This window comes from Bos taurus, chromosome 13 (assembly GCF_002263795.3).
Source record: "Bos taurus isolate L1 Dominette 01449 registration number 42190680 breed Hereford chromosome 13, ARS-UCD2.0, whole genome shotgun sequence".
Taxonomy (NCBI): domain Eukaryota; kingdom Metazoa; phylum Chordata; class Mammalia; order Artiodactyla; family Bovidae; genus Bos; species Bos taurus.
In genome coordinates, this window is record NC_037340.1 from 16,367,925 (window position 1) to 16,387,622 (window position 19,698).

Genomic DNA, 19,698 nt, shown 5'->3' on the forward strand with positions numbered 1-19,698 from the left:
AGCTGAGTGCTGAAGAATTGATGCTTTTGAACTGTGGTGTTGGAGAAGACTCTTGAGAGTCCCTTGGACTGCAAGGAGATCCAACCAGTCCATCCTAGAGGAGATCAGCCCTGGGTGTTCTTTGGAAGGAATGATGCTAAAGCTGAAACTCCAGTACTTTGGCCACCTCATGTGAAGAGTTGACTCATTGGAAAAGACTCTGATGCTGGGAGGGATTGGGGGCAGGAGGAGAAGGGGACGGCAGAGGATGAGATGGCTGAATGGCATCACCGACTCGATGGATGTGAGTCTGAGTGAACTCCGGGAGTTTGTGATGGACAGGGAGGCCTGGCGTGCTGTGATTCATGGGGTCTCAAAGAGTCGGACACGACTGAGCGACTGCACTGAACTAATTCCATGTACGGTTGTCTCTGTAAAGTGAAGGTGAAAGTGTTCAGTCACTCAGTTCTGTCTGACTCTTTGTGACCCCGTGGATTGTAGCCCACCACGTCCTATTTCCATGGAATTCTCCAGGCAAGAATACTGGAGTGAGTATCATTCTCTTCTCCAGGGCATCTTTCCAACCCAGGAATCAAACCCGGGTCTCCTGTACTGCAGGTGGATTCTTTACCATCTGAGCTGCCAGGGAAGTCCTATGGTTGTCTCCATAACTTCAGTTTAAATAGAACTTCTGTCTCATCACTTTGTACTCGATAACTCTCCCTCAAAAAACTGCTTGACTTTTTTTTTCAATATACAGTCCATTTTGTGCAGACAGCATCCAACATTTGCAAAGTATTGGGAAAAACAATGCTTTATTTTGTCAGGGACAAACAACAGATGCCCAAAGAGTCTTTCTGAAGAAAAACTTGGGAGTTTGGCTCCAGGATGATTCCAGCTCTGATGATAATTTCCTACATGACATGCACCATCCTCTGCAAAAAGACATGCGTGGTAAACCACTAGGAGATGGCAGATTGACGGGACCATGGGTTCCTGGAAGTGTCTCTGGTCTTGAATTTTTTTCCAGTAGTGCTGATCCTTTTCTAAAATCCAGAGGCCATCAGGAATTTCCAAATAATAAATTATTTGACGGAGGTAAAAATGTTTCTTTGGAATAAATCCCAGAAAAGGATCATCATTTTCAGAAGCTTGAAACTCTGACTTCCCTGGTGGTCCAGTGGTTAAGAATCTGCCTTCCAGTGCAGGGAACAAGCATTCCCTCCCTGGTCCAGAAGATCCCACACGCCTCTGGTCTACTAAGCCCACATGCCACAACAAAGACTCAGCAGAGCCAAAATAAAAAATGATGATAATAATGAATAAAATAAATAAAAATAACTAACAGTTCTTTGCTGTATTTTTTTTTTTTTAAGAAACTTGAAACTCACGGTTATTTAAGAGATAAACGTGGATTGAACAGTCAGCATGACCACGTACACAGAGCACTCACTACGTTGCTGGGTTCACTGCTGCTGCTACTGTTTAATTGCTAAGATATGTCCAAGTCTTTGGGACCCCATGGACTGTAGTCTGCCAGGCTCCTCTGTCCACGGGATTCTCCAGACAAGAATACTGGAGTGGGTTGCCATTTCCTTCTCCAGGGGATCTTCCTTCTCCAAGGATCACAGTAAGAGCCAAAAATATTCCACAGGAATCTTTCCTACAGAATGAAATGTGGTGAGAAAAGAGATGGGTAACAACATAATACGTGATATAATAATCCAATCAAACTCTCTTACACAGTCTGGATGTGAATTCAGGCGACTAGAGCTGGGTGTTGTTACAAATGGACTGTTTGTGTCTCCCCCAAGTCCACAGGTTGAAACTCTCCCCAAAGGGGGTGGGGCCTTTGGGAAGTGAGTAGGTCGTGAGGGTGGAGTTTCACTGGCTTTAGCTCGAGCTCACTCTGGGCGGAGTGAGGACTCAGAGACAGTGGCTGTCATTGACAAGACACAACTTTGGCCCTCATCAGACCCTCATCTTGGACTTGGAGGCTCCAGAAATCATTGTCCAGAAATGCATGCTTAAGCTGCCCAATTTGTGGTATTTTTGTTTTAACAGCCTGAACAAAGACAGATGTCGACCATTGTTCTTCTGTTCAGCTTTGTGAAAAACTAACAAGTGCCACGTTTTTCAGATGAACTGTTGTACCTAATTACTTATGTCTAAGTGTGCAGGGAGCTACTTCAGTTTTCAGTCTGCTTCTAAATTCTAATTAATAATGAACCCCTCCCAAGAAGTTAGAATTGGGACCAACCATGTTTAAATAACCTATAATTGCTTTGTCTCTCCCGTGGATGAAAACACAAATGGTTCTTTCTTCCAAAAGGAAAAAAGAGAACGAAATTCTAATAAATACCTAGCTGATTTCATACTGCTTGGGAAATCAATTGGGTAATGGAAATGATGGATAATCATAGAGTACAGCTAAGACATTGCATTTCACATTTATATTTTTAGAAGGTGGTTACATTTAAAATATGACAGTAATTATCATATCATGGAAAAGACAGTCTAAAATTTTTTATTTTATTTTTTATAGTTGCACCTGAAGACTGAGGGAAAGAAAAAATTGATGTTAGGAAAACTGCCCTCACTAAGGAAATATATTTAACCCAAGACATTTTATTCCATTTGTACAGATGAGGATAGCCAGCAATATATTGATAATTGAGTTCAACTGGTTATGGAAGAGTTGAGGTTACTTCCTATTTCAACATCACCTCTAATTCCCATTTATAACCAGAGAAAAATTAGTATATAGAGTGGTCAGTTTAGAACTCAATGAGTAAAACATTTTTTTCCAAGTCCCTTTATTTATTTTTTTAAGCATTTATTTATTTATTTAGCTGTGCCAGATCTTTGACCTTAGTTGCAGCGTGTGGGATCGAACCCGGGTCCCCTGCACTGGGAGCAAGGAGTCTAAGCCACTGGACCACCAGGGAAGTCCCCATAAGTGCCTTTATATTTTTCCATTTGCATTTTAATCTTGTTTATGTTAAACATGAGCCATGTGAGCTTGGCTCCTTCGTTGCATTCACTGTTTTCATCTGTCAAAAAATGGAATTAAACTAAATCAGTGTACCTCAGGCTTTATTGGTGCATTTGAACCACCTTGGAGTCTTGATAAAATGCAGATTTGAATTCAGGATGTTTCTGGGTTGGGATCTTGAACATCTAGAGCTACCAAGTGATGCCAGGGATGCTGGTCCAGGGACGTGTTTTGAGTAAAGATGGTGATTTACACATCTTCTTTCATCTTTGTTTTTTATTAGATAACCCAAGGATTCCTGTTCTCATCATCAGGTTGCTTGAGTTGTCTACTGAGTTTAGGACGCTCAGTAACTTGATCACTCTCAGAATTCTGAAATAAAAGGTCCAGCTTAGGTTTTACTGTTGATTATTTACAGTGTCTTTTTTCATTTTCCATCAAATACTGGATGTGATCAAGTTTTAAGAAAAATCACAAGTTTTCGAAAGACTAAATTCAGCTCCCCTGAGTTTAAGACCACGGAGCCTAGCACTGATACGAGGCACTCGCTCTCCAATCACTTTCCGTTTGATTCCTTTCAATGTTCTTTGAAAACTCAGTGACCACCTCTTTAAATGGCGCACATTCATCACCTTTCCTTTCAGTTTCTCGGACTGTGATCTGTTGCCTGTAAAAGAGGCATCTCTTACTCTTATATGTGAGGGAGCGTGGTCTAGCTAGAGCAAGTGACAGAGATTCAGGGCTCCCAGCTCCATCGTGGTGTGAAGATATTTATTTTAGGCATAACAACAAACCACAACCTTAAGTGCCTTATTGAAGCACCAGTTTATTTCTATTTGTCTGCAATAAAATACTTTATGAGGCTTAGGTGAAGAGTACTGGCTTACGAACAGAAGCAACACCTCCCCAGAGCCTATGGGACCATCTTGGGTGAGTTATTTATTCTTTCTATCCCTTGTTTTCCTTATCTGTAAAATAGGCTAAAGTTTTCCTAGGATTGTTAAGAAGATGAAGTGAGTTAATACCTGTTAAGTGCTTAGAACGATACTTGGCACATTGTGAGTCCCACGGAAGCATTTGTCAGTGCTGCTGCTCAAACCTTGTTTCAGACCATATGCATTCATTTATTTATTAAAGGCAGCCTGAAGCATGCTGCACACCTAGTGGCTGTGAGACTGCTGTATGTTCTCTAAGACAAAACTGAAGCCTACTAGATAAAATAAGAAAGTACCAGAAATGGAGACTCAACTTCAGTTGTCACCACTGTCACCGGCAGTTTACAACTATAATGATGGGTTTTTAAAAATCCATCTATCTTTCAGTTCAGTTCAGTTCAATGGCTCAGTTGTGTCCGACTCTTTGCAACCCCATGGACTGCAGCACGCCAAGCCTCCCTGTCCATCACCAACTCCCAGAGCCTGCTCAAACTCACGTCCATCATATCGGTGATGCCACCCAACGATCTCATCCTCTGTCATCCCCTTCCCTTCCCGCCTTCAATCTTTCCCAACATCAGGGTCTTTTCCAATGAGTCAGTTCTTCACGTTAGGTGGCCAAAGTATTGGAGTTTCAGCTTCAGCATCAGCCTTCCAATGAACATTCAGGGCTGATTTCCTTTAGGATTGACAGCCTGGATCTCCTTGCAGTCCAAGGGACTCTCAAGAGTCTTCTCCAACACCACAGTTCAAAAAGCATCAATTCTTCTGTGCTCAGCCTTCTTTACTGTCCAGCTCTCACATCCATACATGACTACTGGAAAAACCATAGCTTTGACTAGATGGACCTTTGTTGGCAGAGTAATGACTCTGCTTTTCAATATGCTATCTAGGTTGGTCATAGCTTTTCTTCCAAGGAGCAAGAGTCCTTTAATTTCATGGCTGCAGTCACCATCTACAGGAATTTTGGAGTCCCCTAAAACAAAGTCTGTCACTGTTTCCATTGTTTCCCCATCTATTTGCCATGAAGTGATGGGACCAGATGCCATGATCTTGGTTTTCTGAATGTTGAGTTTTAAGTCAACTTTTTTACTCTCTCACTTTCAACCAGAAGCTGTTTAGTTTTTCCTCGCTTTCTGCCATAAGGGTGGTGTCGTCTTCATATCTGAGGTTATTGATATTTCTCCTGGCAATCTTGATTCCAGCTTGTGCTTCATCAAGCCCAGCATTTCTCATGATGTACTCTACGTATATCTTTAGGGATTAATAATAATGTGCTATGATAAAAGACTGAAAAAACATCAGAGCAGCAAACTGGAATCAGGGGGCTTCCCTGGTGGTCCAGTGGCTGAGACGCTGAGCTCTTAATGCAGGGGGCCCAGGTTTGAGGCTTGGTCAGGGAACTAGAGCCCATGTGCTGCAACTTAACACCTGGTGCAGCCAAATAAAGAAATATATTTTTTAAAAAAAGAATGTCTAAGACTCACTATACTTATATATAAAAAGAGAAAACTGGAATCAAATGGGCCATACACCATACCCAGGGGTTCCTATCCTACATGGCCCCAGAAGAGTATAAATCAGTACCTGGCTAAGGATCAGCCAGTTGTGGCAATGTCTCTGGGCCGGTGTCATTGATGCTGAGATGTATCAGGGCCAGTCTAAGGCTGTCCCTTGCAGAATTTCCCCCATTCTTGGTTGGGGGTGGTGGTGGCAGCCTTTGCTCTGTTAAGGCTGCCAACTGATCAGAGGAGGCCTATTCACATAATGAGGATAACGTGCATTACTCCAAATCCACCATCATATGTTCATCCGATCCAAAAAACACCTTCACAAAAACATCCAGAATAATGTTTCGTCGAATATCTGGGCACTGTGGCCCAGCCAAGAAGACACACGACGTTAACTGTCATACTGCCGACCCCCAACTGCAATATACTCACACCTTTGCAAGAGGGAAGACAGGAGAGGTGTGCAGCCATTGCAGTGTTGGTGCTCTCTGTTTACTCCTTGGCGGTCCCCACAAGCCGGTGGTCTCAGGCTCTACCGTTTTTCATAACGGCATCTGCAAATGAATGTGTGTACTTTTCCGGTGATGATCAATAAAGTTCACCAGTCCCCTCCCCCGCCTCATTCGAATCCAAGACTGCATAGTACCTTTTTACCATTAAAATTCGTGGCCTGAGGCCATGACATTGAGTGCCAGGCGAATGTTAAAAAAGCCACCATAAAAACATGGACCATGGAAAGTTTACCTCTCATTGCCCTCTCTAGGGAAAACGAAAGCAGACTTTTTGTGTTTTTTGTGCAGAGCAAGGCTCCCTTCTCTCAACTATCCCTCTTGCTAAGATGTCTGTCGAGGTCATTCACTTTTCACTGTGGTGTGGGTTTCTGGCCCTGCTGCACAGCCTGCGGGCCCTTAGTTCCCTGACCAGGGATTGAACCCAGGTCCTTGGCAGTGACAGCAGAGTCCCCACCACTGGGAATTTCCCTCAGCTTACTTTTTAAAACCATGGTTTTAAAAAAAAAATCAGGGTTGTGTCGAGATGAAGTTGCCAGTGTGCCAGCAAGTACTCTCAAAAGAGCCCACACTGACACTCAATAGAATAAGACCAATATTCATAATGGTTCACATTTGCATTATCCTTTGAAGCTGGCAAAAGTGCCACAGCAGCGTGGATGATGAGAAAGATTTTAAGGTCTTTACACCTCTCAGGTTTCCCAGTTTGAGAGTAATGTATCCTTAGCTTTTCACTTTTCACTTCCGTGCATTGGAGAAGGAAATGGCAACCCACTCCAGTGTTCTTGCTTGGAGAATCCCAGGGAGGGGGGAGCCTGGTGGGCTGCCGTCTATGGGGTCGCACAGAGTCGGACACGACTGAAGAGACGTAGCAGCAGCAGCAGCTTTTTAAGAGTAAACAGACCACACGGCAGGGCTCAGCATCCCACATTCTTTTGTCACTAAAATTCAGTTTATAAAAATAATTTTCTTATTAAAAGCATCAGCGGCCTGTTGCTGGGGCCTCTCCGCAGCAGGATATCTCCTCTTGTTCCAGGACAACAAAACCAAAAGTAAATAAACCCAATGGTGCAAACAATGGACCTCTCCGAAGCTATGCAAACAATCTTTGCTTGCAAAAAAGCAGAATCTTGATCATCCCTTTTCTTCCAAGAAGCTAAAAAGGTGACAAAACTGTAATGACTTTCATATAATCTTTCCCAAGGCATGTGTATGATAACATCACACTCCTTTTCCAGAAGGGGAAAGGGAGGTGCCTCCCTCCATGGTTTACATTCAGGTCAAGGCCAAAGCCCTGACCAAATCCCACAAACATATGCACTGAACCTTTTCTGTGGACAAATGACCACGGTAAACGTCAGATTCAGGTCGAGATCTTCAGACAAGTATTTTTTCACTACTAAAATTGTAACTAGAAAATATTGGCTTTTACAATGTGATTTATGATACTTTGAGTCAAGAGAAGGAAGATGGAGGTATTTCTGTCTCAAAGAACTCCTGGTTTCACATATTCTCTTTCTTTCTTTTGCTCTTTTTAGCAGCTGAAGGCATACCAACAAAAGACTCTTAAGAAATAAGAGCCATATGTTCCATTCTGTAGAACTGTTCCTTCTAAGAGTCCAAAGTAGTTTGAAGCTAGTACAAATATGAAAGCAAATAGCATGTATCACAATACCTGGAATATAACAGACAATAACTTACAATGACTTGGATTATAGCACTGCCTTACAACACAGCTTTTTCTGATTTCTTTGACTCATGATTTGAGCTGGACTTTAGAAAGTTGGTTTATTATTAAACAGAAAAGGAGGATGAAAGGAAGTGTGTTTTTATTTCTTTGCACCTAAGTCAAAGTTCTGTATCACTGAGTATGTTCAGTTCAGTTCAGTTCAGTCGCTCAGTATTACATTGCCTTAAATTCTCTCAATCCTGTGAGGTAAGACGCTATTAAGAAGAGGTGGCAAGAATACACAGAAAACTACGCAAAAAAAGATCTTCATGACCCAGATAACCATGATGGTGTGATCACTCGCCTAGAGCCAGACATCCTGGAATGCAAAGCCAAGTGGGCCTTAGGAAGCAGCACCACGAACAAAGCCAGTGGACAGAAAGAGAAAGATAAATATTGTATTCTGATGCACATATACAGAACATAGAAAAATGGTTCTGAAGAATTTATTTACAGGGCACCAGTGGAGAAAGAGACGTAGAGAATAGACTTACGGACATGGAGAGAGGGGAGGAGAGGGTGAGATGTATGGAAAGAGTAACAAGGAAACTTACATTACCATATGTAAAATAGATAGCCAATGGGAATTTACTGTATGGCTCAGGAAACTCAAACAGGGGCTCTGTATCAACCTAGAGGGGTGGGATGGGGAAGGAGATGGGAGGGAGGTTCAAAAGGGAGGGGATATATGTATACCTTTGGCTAATTCGTGTTGAGGTTTGATGTTCAAGCTCGATTAAGAAAAGACGGAGGAACCAGAGATCAAATTGCCAACATCCTCTGGATCATCGAAAAAGCAACAGAATTCCAGAAAAAATCTATTTCTGCTTTACTGACTATGCCAAAGACTTTGACTGTGTGGATCACAACGAACTGTAAAAAATTCTGAAAGAGATGGGAATACCAGACCACCTGATCTGCCTCCTGAGAAATCTGTATGCAGGTCAGGAAGCAACAGTTAGAACTGGACATGGAACAACAGACTGGTTCCAAATAGGAAAAGGAGTACATCAAGGCTGTATATTGTCACCCTGCTTATTTAACTTATATGCAGAGTGCATCATGAGAAACGCTGGGCTGGATGAAGCACAGACTGGAATCAAGATTGCCAGGAGAAATATTGATAATCTCAGATATGCAGATGACACCACCCTTATGGCAGAAAGTGAAGAAGAACTAAAGGGCCTCTTGATGAAAGTGAAAGAGGAGAGTGAAAAAGTTGGCTTAAAGCTCAACATTCAGAAAACTAAGATCATGGTATCTGGTCCCATCACTTCATGGCAAATAGGTGGGGAAATAGTGGAAACAGTGAGAGATTTTATTTTTGGGGGCTCCAAAATCACTGCAGATGGTGACTGCAGCCATGAAATTAAAAGATGCTTACTCCTTGGAAGGAAAGTTATGAGCACCCTAGACAGCATATTAAAGAGCAGAGACATTGCTTTGCCAACAAAGGTCTGTCTAGTCAAGGCTATGGTTTTTCCAGTGGTCATGTATAGATAGGAGAGTTGGACTATAAAGAAAGCTGAGTGCTGAAGAACTGATGCTTTTGAACTGTGGTGTTGTAGAAGACTTTTGAGAGTTCCTTGGACTGCAGGGAGATCCAACCAGTCCATCCTAAAGGAGATCAGTCCTGAGTGTTCATTGGAAGGACTGATGTTGAAGCGGAAACTCGAATACTTTGGCCACCTGATGTGAAGAACTGACTCATTGGAAAAGATCTTGATGCTGGGAAAGATTGAAGGCGGGAGGAGAAGGGGATGACCGAAGATGAGATGGTTGGATGGCATCATTGACTCAATGGACATGAGTTTGGGTAAACTCCGGGAGTTGGTGATGGACGGGGAGGCCTGGTGTGCTGCAGTCCATGGGGTCTCAAAGAGTTGGACACAACTGAGCGACTGAACTGAACTGAACTGATGGCTGATTCATGTCGTGGTTTGACAGAAAACAACAAAATTCTGTAAAGCAATTATCCTTCAATAGAAAAAAAAAGCTAGTGGAGGTGATGGAATTCCAGTTGAGCTATTTCAAATCCTAAAGGATGATGCTGTGAAAGTACTGCACTCAATATGCCAATAAATCTGGAAAACTCAGCAGTGGCCACAGGACTGGAAAAGGTCAGTTTTCATTCCAGTCCCACAGAAAGGCAATGCCAAAGATTGTTCAAACTACCGCACAATTACACTCATTTCACATGCTAGCAAAGTAGTGCTCAAAATTCTCCAAGCCAGGCTTCAACAGTACATGTACTGAGAACTTCCAGATGTTCAAGTTGGATTTAGAAAAGGCAGAGGAACCAGAGATCAAAGTGCCAACATCCACTGGATCATCGAGAAAGCAAAAAAGAGTTCCAGAAAAACATCTACTTTTGCTTTATTGACTATGCCAAAGCTTTTGACTGTGTGGATCACAACAAACTGTAGAAAATTCTTCAAGAGGTGGGAATACTAGACCACCTGACCTGCTTTCTAAGAAATCTGTATGCAGGTTAAGAAGCAACAGTTAGAACTGGACATGGAACCACAGACTGGTTCCAAACTGGGAAAGGAGTACATCAAGGCTGTATATTGTCATCCTGCTTATTTAACTTATATGGAGAATACATCATGAGAAATGCTGGACTGGATGAAGCACAAGCTGGAATCAAGATTGCCAGGAGAAATATCAATAATCTCAGATACCCAGAGGACATCACCCTTATGGCAGAAAGCCAAGAAGAACTAAAGAGCCTCTAGATGAAAGTGAAAAAGCTGGCTTAAAACTCAACAATCAGAAAACTAAGGTCACAGCATTCAGTCTCATTACTTCATGGAAAATAGACGGGGAAGCAATGGAAACAGTGACAGACTTTATTTTAGGGGGCTCCAAAATCACTGCAGATGGTAACTGTAGCCATGAAATTAAAAGAAGCTTACTCTTTGGAAGAAAAGCTATGACCAACCTAGACCACATATTAAAAAGCAGAGACATTACTTTGCCAACAAAGGTTCATCTAGTCAAACCTATGGTTTTCCAGTAGTCATGTATGGATGTGAGAGTTTACTATAAAGAAAGCTGAGCACCGAAGAACTGATGCTTTTGAACTTCGGTATTGGAGAAGACTCTTGAGAGTCCTTTGGACTGCAAGGAGATCCAACCTATCAATCCTAAAGGAAATCAGCCATGAATGTTCATTGGAAGAACTGTTGCTGAAGCTGAAACTCCAATACTCTGGCCACCTGATATGAAGAACTGACTCATTGGAAAAGACCCTGATGCTGGGAAAGATTGAAGGTGGGAGGAGAAGGGGATGACAGATGATGAGAGATGGTTGGATGGCATCACCAATGTGATGGACATGAGTTTGAGTAGGCTCCAGGAGTTGGTGATGGACAGGGAAGCCTGGCGTGATGTAGTTCATGGGGTTGCAAAGAGTTGGACACGACTGAGCCACTGAACTGACTGAAGACGCTATTATGCCCATTTCACAGTTGGTACATCTGAGGCTCAGAGAAATCCATTGACTTATGAAGAACCTACTAGGGAACACCATTGGGAGTTGAATGCAAGTCTCTTCATTCCTTATACTTTTCCCCCCCCAGTATTTTGGTCTGAAGTATTATTCTATGTCCCATTGTATGTGAAATTTAAAACAATTTGTCTAGAAGCAGGATATTGGTGTTGTCTGCTTTTCAAACTGGGCATTAAAATTTGTTAAGTCCTTTAGAGATGGGCAAAGTTTCACAGGGTTGTGCAGCCTTGGTATCTATGAAGACTGTCTCCAATAAGAATCTAACTTACAGCCTCAACCCTGAATATTCATTGGAAGGACTGATGCTGAAGCTGAAGCTCCATTCCTTTGGACACGTGATGTGAAGAGCTGACTCACTGGAAAAGACCTTGATGCTGGGAAAGACTGAGGGCAGGAGGAGAATGGAGAATGGTGCAACTGAGGATGAGATGGTTGGATGGCATCACTGAATCAATGGACATGAGTTTGAGCAAACTCCAGAAGACAGTGAAGGAAAAGGAAAGCCTGTTGTGCTGCAGTCCATGGGGTTGCAAAAGGTCAGACAACTTAACGACTGAACAACAACAATATATGAATCATTTGCTAGCCCCCTTCTTGTGATGGAATGTTTTGTGTTTTCAGGAGAGGAAGCCACTGAAAAGTGGGGTAAAGATAAAGATAATAGAAGACGGTCAATGAAGAAGAGACTGAAATGATGACGTAGGATGCAAGAATGTGGTAAGCAAAAAACAGATTTGGGATATGATTTGACGCAGTCATCCAACCTGCAGTTATTAAACACAAATTTTGAAATATTGCAAGACTGTACTAGAAGTTTATGAACAATGTGTACTTTGAGCAAGTGGAAGATAGGAGGAGATGGACCTGGAGCAGGTAGTATCTCTTAAGCTTCTCCTATGTACCAGTCCATTCCCCTGAAAGAGAAATTTAATCCATTTTTACATAGATACCGGTAGAGTGGGAGGAAGGAGAGAGAGACAGAGACCGAAAGGGAAACCAATCATGGCAGAGCTGGTATTTAACTACTACTCCTTTTGGCTTCTAGTCCAAGTTCTTTCCAATCTAACATACTGCCTCTCTTTTTTCTTAATCAAGCATATTTTCTTTCTTTCTTTTTGTCCCCACTGCACAGCTTGCAGGATCTTAAATGCACGACCAAGGGTATTGAACTCACGTCCCCGCAGCGAAAGTTCAGAGTCTTAACCACTAGACCGCAGGGGAAGTCCCACCAGGGAGCTTTCTGAAGGCCTCTGCTGAGTTTGGCAACAAGATGCCCGTTAGGTTAGAGTAATATCTAGTGCGACCCCATTTTCAGCAAAAACCATTTTGCCTCTTAACTCAAATATAAGCAACGATCAATAAATATTTGAGGTTAATTTTTGGTTTATGGGAGCTAATTATCTCCTATGTCTAATTTTTAACACATTTACCTCCTTGAGAAACTGGCTTGGAAAACCCTGAAAAACCCTCATGTCCCTCCCCTATGCTGCTGCTGCTGCTGCTGCTGCTGCTAAGTCGCTTCAGTCATGTCCGACTCTGTGCGACCCCATAGATGGCAGCTCACCAGGCTCCCCCGTCCCTGGGATTCTCCAGGCAAGAACACGGAGTGGGTTGCCATTTCCTTCTCCAATGCATGAAAGTGAAAAGAGAAAGTGAAGTCGCTCAGTCCAACTCTTCACGACCCCATAGACTGCAGCCTACCAGGCTCCTCTGTCCATGGGATTTTCCAGGCAAGAGTACTGGAGTGGGGTGCCATTGCCTTCTCCATAGGGTATAAAATTAAAAGGAAAACCTCTAAGAAGTCATCAACTTTATTCCAGAGGCACTTACAAGTGTAAAAATTAATCTTTACAGGGATAAGAAAGAAATTATAGCACTCTACTAAGAAGTTAGTTGTAATGACTCTTTTTTTTAAAAAATGGAAGAGGTCTTACTTTCCAAAGAAACATGTTAAGGACTCTTTATGTTATTCAAAAGCTGAATGGTTTCATATGAATATATCTCAGTTTACTTAAAAGCAGATTCGTTTGATTATAGATAACAACTTGTCCAACCTGTTATCTCTAATCAGATATGTGTGAGTGTTAGTCGTTCGGTCATATTCCACTCTTTGGGGCCCTGTGGACTGTTGCGACCTTGTGGACCGTAGCCCGGCAGGCTCCTTTGTCCCTGGAATTCTCCAGGCAAGAATACTGGAGTGGGTTGCCAATCCCTTCTTCAGGGCATCTTCCTGACCCAGGGATCCAACCCGGGTTTACTGTTTTGGCAGGCAGACTCTTTACCGGCTAAGCCACCAGGAAATCTTTCTTTACCCCAGATATCTTCCTTTACCCCAGAAATCACAATTCTCCATTAAAAAGCAACAAAAAACTATATTAAAAAAAATCCGAAAGCAAGTCAATATTTGTTTCCAGTAGATGGCACTGCACATCAAGTCTTTATGGGTCTATTGCCTATTATTTCTTTGACCAGGATAATTATTTTCTATAGTGAGGTCCACTAAAGCAACTTACACAGTGAAATTTTCAATTTCACTAGTTGAGCAGATGGGGTTGAGGTTACAATAAAGCTGCATTGTCCAGCGTCCAAACACTGGTATTTCTTCTCTATTTAGAAGAGTTGGAACTTTATTAAAGTGGTAGATACACAGAATAAAATCTGTCCACTTGCTTTTACACGAAACCTACTTTTTGATGTGGGATTTTTGTTGCCCACTTTAATTTGTTTAGTCTATGCTATGTTATGAGTCCAAGGGGACATTTTACACTTCTGCACAGTGTCTGATTCAATCTCACTAAGGCTAGTTAACTTGCAGAGGCGAAACTGAGCAGGACCATAAACCACATCCCTGACTTGTGCTGGTTTTTGGGTGTGTGTGTGTGTGTGTGTGTGTGTGTGTGTGTGTGTACGGGGCAATAAATACCTTCAGTTATAGAGAATGCAAATAATTCCAGACAACTCCAGCTCTGCCAGAAAAAGTGACACATGGAAATGTTCTAGTGACCGTGGATCAGAGTCTAGTTTTGTATGTAAAAGAATATATGTTTAAAACGTATTTAAAAGCCATTTATAAGAGACACTACACATAATAGAGACTAGAACACAGTACATCCTATCACATATGTAAAGACTCCAGAAGAGCGACTGGTGTAAAATAGATGCTAATAAGTCCTCCCTTGGCTTTCTCCTTCTTTAATGGAGCAGAAGAGGGAAAGGTCAGGCCCTGCTCTGCAGCTCTGGGTGAGATCTCTGTCATTTTACCTCCTTGGACTCTGACTTCCCCACCTCTCAAAAGGACTAGGAGCCAGGCTGCAAGATCTAGAATATTCTGCCTCATGTAAAACAAGACTTACAAGTGGAGTACATAATACTAGGCAGCCCATACAAGTAGCCTCAGAAGTTGGATGTGACTTTCATCATGGTGTTTGTCTTCCTCAGTGAGAAAGAAGCCATCAGTCAAAACAGGCACTTTCGCATCTCTATTCTTTAAATCAATGTCCTAGGGGAGTTCAGACATCACTAATTTTTTTTAATACACACTCTGTGTTCGCTGTTATTTTTTCTCTTGTCAAGGAAGTCTGAAACTTCTTCAAATTATATAGGAAGCAATGGTGGGTTTCTGGAATTTTAGAAATGGATGAGTAAGTGCTCTGATAGGAGATACCTTTGTGGAGATATCCTCAGATAGATGCTATCTTTGTGGAATAGCCTATTCATCACTATGCTCACTTCCCCACTTAAACAATGAGCTCCATCACCTAGACTTGACTCTCAGCCCAGACACTTCTGGGGGGGGGGGCGGGGAACCCATACAGTAATTGTAAAGACAAAATAATGATCTAAACAAGGCAGAAATATGACTCAAACAACACTTTACTGCTGGCTGGGAGGGCAAAAAAGGCCCTTCCCCTGAAGATCTGTTCATTACTTTTTTCCTCTTTGTGACCTCAGAATTTACACCTTGGCTATTTCTAGTCTGCAGAGATGGTGTTAGGATATTACAGAAGGCAAATTGTGGCTTTCGGTGGGGTAGATGGATAAGCACTTTTTAGAGTTTGAAAGGACCTTACAGAATATCTAGTCCAATCCCCTCCCTTTACCCTTGAGAAAAGATGGCTCAGAGAGGTCATTAGAACTTTACATAGGTCACAGAGAAAACTAGTGATGAAGCACTGATAAGGCCATTTAACTCTCATCCCAGGAGCTAGGCGCTGGAACAGGGATGGAGGTAAAGGGTGAAAAATAAGGGAGGAAGTGTCTTCAGATTTAACTCTCAGTGACCTTAAGAGATGTGATAGAAGAACACAGTCTCACCCCAGCCAAGAGACGTGTTTAGATCTCAAGCCTCCGGTAAAAAGAAGATTGCATACATTCTTCAAATATTTATTTTATTTTTTAATCTTTGTTTATTTTTTAATTGAAGTATAATTGCTTTACAGAATTTTGTTGTTTTCTATCAAACCTCAACATGAATCACAAATATTTATTTTGAGAGGCTTTTGGGGGACACTTTTCCACCCTTATGCTTTTATGTTAAGCTAATTTGTCTAATATCTCAGAGATTCTCTTTGTTAAGGAAGCAAAATAGTTCATTTTCTTTAGGGCATTTCCTTATACAATGATGTCAACATGGAGTAACTATGAACCAACTGACCAATATTTTTCTTGGTGTGAAGATTAGTGAGACAAGGTTTAAGTAATCATATGCCTTTAGAATAAATAAGATAAATAATATGCATATAATTTTTGACTCATCTGAAATATTTTTTTGTGAAGTCATACTTAGAAATGCCCAATATGAGAAACTTTTCAACTGTTGTTTTTAATCCTATTTTCCAATTAGCAAATATAATTTTAATATTTTATATATTGTAGCCTCATTTGTAGGAAAGAATGTCAAAGTCCCTTAAAAGGCATAACTTAGATGTGTAAGTGCATTTTGAAAGTGATATAATTCATGGTTTAACCATTGTTTAGACATGAAATAAGTTATAATCAGCTGGTGTGAGCAAAAACTTATTTTTGCCAAGATTTTTAGAAAATGTTAACAATTTATAGAGAGACCTCATGGTGTTTATCATGAGATTTACTTGGTTGAATTTCCTGACTTGGAATGTATTAATATTATGTCTTCTTTACTTTGAAACAGTCCTAGGCTTTATCTTTGGCTGACTCTGCTGGTCCCACTCCCACTTTATCTTTAATAGATTTAGGGTGGATTCTACCCCTGGATACTCACATCCCTTAAGTATCTTGCTTCTGAAATAAAAATGAAAGTGGGAAGGTATTGGAATGGGATGAAGGGACCCTTTAATAACGGCAGGGAATCTTGGAACCAATTTCTTTTGTCTCATAGGTGTCCTTGGACAGAGAAGAATGGAGGCAGGATACAGAATAGAAAGCCAAGGAATGTTCAAGAAGTCACGTGGGAAAAGCAATATGAAAGCCAAAGTTGGAGAAATTTTACCCTGGACAACGTTGAGAAGATTCTTGGAGGTAACAATGTGACGACCATTGTATACACAATGTGGCTTTATGATTTTATGTCTTAATCGCGGTGAGTACAAAAAATCAAACTCCTCCACACTGCTCTCCAGACCCACTGACAAAGTTATGCAAGAGTGTGAGTTCCAAAAATATAAAAGGACTCCATTACTTCGGAGGAACTGTAGGATAATGTAGAGACAGTTCATCGAGTTGGGGATTAGGTGTTTTGTTTTTTTTTTTTTTTTTTGGCAATTGTTTTTTATTTTGATGAAATAACGTTCCGTGCATAATAATGACTTAAAACTGGTAAACAAACCCAGAGCCGGCGCAATGGCTGCTGCAGCTCACGTCGCCTCTGCTCTTGGAGAGGAAAAGTGCATCCTCTTTGTAAACTGGAGTCGCCCGGAAGTGCTGGGGGGCCAGGCGAGAGCAGCAATCCTCTGCCCCCTCCCCGGCCCAGGCCCCACCGCTAGGTTTGAGACCCTCGAGGAAGGGGCGCTGCCGCGGTCACCGTGGAGGGCGCAGCACGGGGCGGGGGGAGCCGGACAGGCTGGAGGAGGGGAGCCGGCCTCAGACCTCTCTGCGGCGGATGTTCTGCGCTTCCGCGGCGCGGGAGCAGGTGATCCCAGCGAGGGAACGGTGGATCTCCCCTAGCTTAAGTCCACTTGGGACAGGACCTTCCCCCTACCCCACCCCTTCTGGGCCAAACTGTGTGTTGAAGGCTCAAGCAGTCGAGACCCCGGAGTAAAGCCAAGGAGGCCGTCTGGAATCCTACTTCGGGATTCCTCGGAACCTCTGTGCATCCACGGTCTCATTTAAGAGCCATCTCGGGGCACCGAGGGAGGCGGTTTTGGGGTGCAGGCGGCCGGGTGTGGTTGGAGATGCTCCGCTTTCGGTGACCTTCAGGTGAAAGAGGTCGGATGTCCCAAAGAGGTGGGGACCGGGAAGCTGGTCTGGGAAAGAGACTCTGGCTGGAGTATGACCTGTGAGTCGCTTGCCCTTCCTTTTTTGAGCCTCAGGGGCACTCAGAAGGCGTGACAAGACGAAGGCTCCCTCCAAGAGCTCTCGTAGAGCGCTCACCAAGACGTGAGGAGACACCACTTGCCCAGGCTGCAAGCGCGAGGGCTCTCACGGCCGCGGAAGTCCCCCAGGATCTCCGAGCTCCACCCACCATTTCGGTGCAGGGGCACTCGCGACCGCAGGGCTTGGCCGGAGCAGTTTCCGGGCACATCCCTCCAGTGGCTCTTCTACACCGCCGTCGGAGAGAGGACCCAGCGGGCAAGACCCCTGCCTGTCCCGCGCGCGCTCAAACTCTTGACTTCCGCTCTGCATCCCTGGTCCCTGCCCTGTCCCTCGCCCTTGGGAGCATCCACTTATCCTTCGGGGACCTCACGTGCCTGAGCACAGGGGTCCTCGAGGACTAGCCGGGGTGACCGGGCGTGGGAGGGCGGTCGGAGCTGGGAACGCGCAGCAGTGTCCGGGGTGAGAGAGCCTCCCGACCCCTGGGCCAGGGGAGGGACACGGAGAGAAAGTCCGTAGGAAGGAGATGGACACAGAATTGGGAGACTCTGGGGGTGGGGGGTGGGGATTTACCCCTTGTGGTAAGAGAGCAAAAACCCTGTCAAAAGTGCTGGTTCTCCATTTCCCTTGGAAATAAATTCTAGCTTCCAGCAAGATCTCCTCGCTCCTCAGTACAGCAAAGCCCACCTTCGGAATGTTCTCGGTCTGACCCACTCGGGGGTCGCCAGCATTTCCGCATTGGGACATTCCTTTCAGTCTCTGCCCAGCCACGGCTCCGGCCAGAGAGATCCTCTTTGTCGTCCGCCCCCCGCCCCCACGCCCCAGGCAAAGTGCCCGCGAACCCGCACACGCCGCACGGAAACCCTGCCCCGCGCAGGTCTGCTATGCCTCTTGTTCACTCCCTCGGTCGCCGAGGGCCACGTTTTTCTCGGGCAGGATTCTTTTCCCGACCTCCAAGAGCCAGCTAGGTCAGGTGCCCTTCGCTGTCCCCCAGACCTGGACATCCGGAGACGCCGTGGCTACCCTCGTTACCTGCGTCTTGCCGATCTTAGCGGCAAGGCTGGTCCAAACAGCCCTGATTGAACTTCCGACTCCTCTGGGCACGTTTCCCAGGAAAAACCTTTCTCCGGCCCCCTCCCTCCACCCCTAAGGCCTCAGAAAATATTTGAATCTCCATAGAAAAGGCACTATTTAAGAGCCGGGTGGGGCGCAGTGGGCGGGTCCCGGGTCTCGGAGCGGATTATATTTCTTTCCGCTGGCTACCAGCCTTCCGCGGATAAAGCGCAAGTTTTTGCATTTAGTCCACGAGGGGATTGTAAACCGACTGAACCGAAAGTGTCCAGTGAGTTGCGGAGTTTGCCCAGATTTCCCTGCAGATGGGTTTGCGAAAGCGCCTGTGATGGGAACTTTCTGCAGATCGTGCATGGAGGGAGCTAAAGGAAAAAAGCGAGGGGAGTGGGACGAGGAGGGGGCAGTGGGAACGTGGAGTGTGTGTGTGTGTGTGTGTGTGTGTGTGTGTGTGTGTGAGTGTGTGTGTATGGGGGGTGGCGATGTGCCCGGGAGCGGGGGCGTCCCAGCGTGGGTAGGGGAAGGGGTGCAACGTCCCGCCGGCTAATTGGCTTAAGACGTTCCGCAAGCGCCTGGAAAAGGTCGTTGAAGGAGTTCGCTGCGCACACACACAAAATAATAATCTTAAAAAAGAGTGCCGGGCATGCGCACAGAGAGGATGCCATATTGGAATGAGGCTGTAGTGGGAGTCCGAGCCGCGGAGCGGGCGCGCAAGGGAGGCGGCGGGCGGGGAGCGAGCGAGGCGCAGCGAGCGGGTGAGGCCGGCGTCCCCCGCCTCGGCGGCGCCCCGGCCTCTGTCCACGCCACGGGGAGGACGAACTTCACCAGGTAGGACCCCGCGCCGGCCGCTGTCCCCGCGCCCAGCCCTCCCCGCGAGGGGACCTCCGGCCCGCAGGTTGAGTGCGCCGGTCAGCTTCTCTTTTTCCAGCTCGGAGAAAAAGGGAAGCTGGA

At 44.4% G+C, this 19,698-nt stretch overlaps 1 protein-coding gene across 4 annotated transcripts in view; it reads left to right on the plus strand.

Annotated features, from left to right (window-relative positions):
* Nucleotides 1-19,698, plus strand: part of SFMBT2 (Scm like with four mbt domains 2) — a 211,252-nt gene that overhangs the window by 14,759 nt on the left and 176,795 nt on the right. For 2 of the 4 annotated variants that reach the window (XM_005214128.5, XM_005214131.5), the window contains exon 1: nt 19,408-19,575. The gene's annotated coding sequence lies outside the window, so the exon portion shown is untranslated. Of the gene's footprint in view, nt 1-15,176; nt 15,523-16,528; nt 16,669-19,407; nt 19,576-19,698 lie in introns of those variants that run through there. The other 2 variants (XM_059892639.1, XM_059892640.1) reach the window with 2 other exon arrangements.